Here is a 4,101-nt window from a genome sequence, read left to right on the forward strand (position 1 = left end):
AAAAAGCTAATAATGAGACTAACATGTTTAATCCCATTCCAGGTTTCATTTCCCCTAGTCACATTTCTTGTCTGCCTTTCTAATGGATCCCAGCTTTACAATAACCAGGAACTCTTCTGTGAACTTCTGGCACGTGGAAAGAAGCCAATAGTCAGTTTTGCCATATGAGATCCAGCTTCTGATGTAGCAAGGACATAGGCAGGCACTGGTTTGTCTCCTGAGGAATACACTTTGTTTTTGTGAATATGTTTTTAATTTAGAAAGTAGAAAGAAGACAACATACTCTACAGTACAAAAAGCAAGCAAAATCTCTAAGCTGGATACTTTTGCAAACAACAATGAAGAAAGCACCTGTATTTTGAGTCATGAAAGATATGTAGGTACTATACAGAATAAAGAACAGGTGTTCTATAGGGCCAGAATATGATGATGAGACTATTATATCCTTTGGCACTATTTAAAATAGTCTCATCCCTTTTAGAGTTATTATTGAACAGTCTTCTCTGTCCTGACACATGCAGAAAAATCTGCTACACCCAGGGGACAACAAGCATTACACACTACACCTAGATACCTGACAGTGTGATACACACAAAGCTTCCATGAAAGCAGTCATATGAGAAGATGAGTACTCTCTGAACTAACTCAGATACTCCCCCCTTTTTTGTTTTGCCTTGGCTTTTATGTAGAGATAATAATAGATTCTATCAATTTAGTCTTTGCATCCTCCTTTTCCAGTGTCACTGATGTTTTTGAACCAGGAATGACATCACAAATTACCCTTTATTATGACAGTAACCCTTAAAAGCAAAAAGCAAGGAAGAAAGGGGAAGAAAGGGATCTGAACAAAAGCATTTTGAAAAACAAATACAAAATGTACAAGCAATATTTATTACACAGGGAACATAAAGTATATTTTTATTTTGCCATAACAGAACAATAACCAATTTTAACAAATTGCCTGCATTTTTAGAATATATACAGATGCTCCGTAATCAGTGACCTCAACAACAGTGCTCATCTGCCACCCAGTGTCTATTTGCTTTTTTCCCGTCTTACAAAAACACACAACCTGAAGACTATCTGCCAAGATGAACTCTAACTACGTGTTCTAGTTAAATGTTACCAGCAAACCAGACTGCTATCAGAAAACATGAAAATTAGGCTAAAGAAACTAAAGAAACATGACTGATCATAACAAATTATTCAATGAGTCTAATCAGAAAAGTGATTTTTTTTTCATCAAGTGTGTACCTAACAAAATGATGGAATACAAGGAAATACCATTGAGGAGGTCCTTAAATTTGTAAGGGAGAGAAAGCTGGGGGACATGGCATAAAACTAACGCCTACTAATATCCTTTACAGTCTCAAATTAATTAGCATGTACAGAAATATTTACTTGCCTAATTCCTGAAGACACAAGCTGAGTTAATTTAAACTTTATTATGTTCCCTGGGAGATGAAAAATAAATTATAGCAGTGTGGCTGAATAACTGGAATAGATTGACTGTTTACGCCTGGGACAGTAACCAAAAACTAACCTTACAGAAAGAGATGGAGGATGGAGAGCAAAGGAATCAGAAGAGCAGATGACTGATAGAAGAGAAAGAAGACATTTCCTACTTTGCATCCTCGAGTATTTATTCTAATATTATTAATATTAGAATAGAAACATACATGAAAGAAATATCAGCAGAAGCTACCCTCTGTGGTTGACAACTGATGGATTTATAGGACAAGGGGACAGTCAGTGGCTTCTGCTTGACCTTCTCTTGATTTTTCAGGATTGGCTTTCTCCAGAAGGACAAAAACCTGAGACCCATCAAGGACAAAGGAATTGCAGCTGAATTAAAGCTAAGGTATGAAAATATTTTAAATTAACAAAACACCTGCTCTTGTAGCCTGGCTAAAGGTTACTAGCAATAACAAAACAGAATGTAGACAGGCCATTATTATAAATAATTTTTTTCTCTTTCCCCATCCCCCTACAAAAAATAGATAAGATTTTGGCTTTTAAAAGACTGCTTAATCATTAAATAAATGACTTGTCACAGACTTCAAAAGTGATGATGGAAAAATAAAAAGCAGACTGTCAAGTTAGCCTAGTGCTACACTAGGTGTCAGAACATAGACTGTCCAAAGAATGGAAAATTATGTAATTGACTTGACGGGAGCTAGTAGAGCCTGACATTCAAAGGGCTCAATTTAGAGCAACATATAAGGGGACCGATGAATACTGGATCATGTACTTTAGAAAGACAAAATCAGATACAAACACACTATATGTGAATACATATGTGAATACACATATTATGTGAATACATATTCATTATAGCACCAACTAATTAAACAACCTAGCATTCCTAGGAACACTTTTTATCAATTCAAAATAATTCCCCTATTCTCTATCAAGTTGCCACTAAGCAAAATCAAACTTAGCTAATATTATATATATCTATGATTGTGTACTTTAGGGTTATGCAATATTTTGAAAAAAAAAGATGAAATTTCATATCATCCATATCTGCATCAACTTCAGAACAGTCTGTACTTTGTATGAAAAAAATATCCTGTTTATTGCACTGTAAGTGAAATTCTACAAACTGTAAAACAGTAGAACCACAAGGACAATTAGGAAATTTTTATCTGGAAAATATCTGAAGTCTTGGCCAATCCTATAGGACGCAACCCAAAAGAAAGAATGAAAAGCCCTAAATGCTAACACCTTAAAGGGCAGGTAATTTTCCACAGAGATTATGGACAAATGAGAAAGTACGAGAAATTTTTCCTTTATGTGAAACTTGCCTGAATATCTTATAAAAATAAAATCAGTTATGATATCACCTTGTTATGATCAGGTTCTTTAAAATTATTAGAGAGATGCCTCTGACAAAATTAAGCTGCAAACGAGGCCATATGCTGAAGGCAATAGTACAGATTTTTATTTAACAATAAATGTGAGGTAGAGAGATATATAAAGGAATAGGAAAGAGACAGTGAGGGTGGGGTGGGGAGAGAGAGTAATAGAGAGACAGATTAAGTAGAAAAAATATCACCACTCTGTGCATTCCAATGGCATCCCGTTGATCCTCTTCTTGGGGTCTTCCCGGTAGTTAGAATCCCGGTCTTGTCAAAGTGATGGTTGCAGTCCGGTTTCTCAAGGAAAGCCCGGGTTGTGAGAGAATGTATCAGTCTCAGCATATCAGTGAAGTGTGGTGAAGGAAGAATCCTGTATCAGTGAACGAAGTCCCACGTGGTGAAGGAAGAGGTTTGTGTGAGGGAAAAAGCCTATGTGTGGTGAGAGACGTACTCCATGGTATGGAAAGTCCAAGTGGTGAGGGAATACGATGTGTTGAGTGAAGTTCGTGTGGTCTTTTATTGGGCCAGGTGGGAACGCTTCCCTCCCCCCCCGACCTCCCCTCTGGCCACGAGGTTTACAATGCCTGATGTAATACTGGATCACTGGACATTTCAGGAGCCTTTGACACCTTTTAAGATGTTACATCAGCACAGGTGAGTCAATTCTGGTTCATCAGCAGAGATGAATATCTTCAGGCTATGCGTGAATTGTCAAAGAAACACCACCCGTCCTCGCAGGTTTTGCCTCTCTCCTCATCTTGTCGAAGGAGAAGTCCTTCTTGTCGAAGGGCCTGTAGCCCGAGGTGGCCAGGAAGCACACCCTCAGCACCTGGGTGGTTACTTTGCACATTGTCAGCTTGCACCTTGATTGTGTGAGCCATCAGCATTCCAGTCTCTCACACTTCTGGATACATTCTTCTCCTGAGATAATTAGACGATAGTACCACCTTTATCTTTCGTCAAGTTCCTGTTACAGTCCAAATTAGTAGGCATATTCAGGGAATGGTGGGCTTCAGTAAGTAGTTGCTTCCTTAAACACCTTGCTACAGTGGACCAAAGTCCTCAGTGATTTTAACAATGTTTAAGCTATAAACCATTTCAGTGTCTCACACAGCTATGAAATGTCTTTTAAGAAACAAATTCAAATGCACTTGTCTGTGTTTAGCTCTTGTCTATTTTGTTACAATGAGTTATGTCTCATTCAAAGATACTCTTCTCATGCCTTGGAGTGAAATTCTGA

The 4,101-nt window shown here is 37.7% G+C and overlaps 1 long non-coding RNA gene across 1 annotated transcript; it reads right to left on the minus strand.

Moving 5' to 3' along the window:
* Positions 1–870: 870 nt before the first annotated feature.
* LOC113981900 lies at positions 871–3,283 on the minus strand. Its single transcript, XR_003538559.1, has 2 exons — positions 3,059–3,283; positions 871–1,814 (listed from the first exon to the last, which is right to left on the minus strand). It is a non-coding gene; the product is annotated as an uncharacterized LOC113981900 (long non-coding RNA).
* Positions 3,284–4,101: the final 818 nt, after the last annotated feature.

This window comes from Neopelma chrysocephalum, unplaced genomic scaffold (genome assembly GCF_003984885.1).
Source record: "Neopelma chrysocephalum unplaced genomic scaffold, ASM398488v2 Primary Assembly neopelma1_96814, whole genome shotgun sequence".
In the NCBI taxonomy this organism is placed as follows: domain Eukaryota; kingdom Metazoa; phylum Chordata; class Aves; order Passeriformes; family Pipridae; genus Neopelma; species Neopelma chrysocephalum.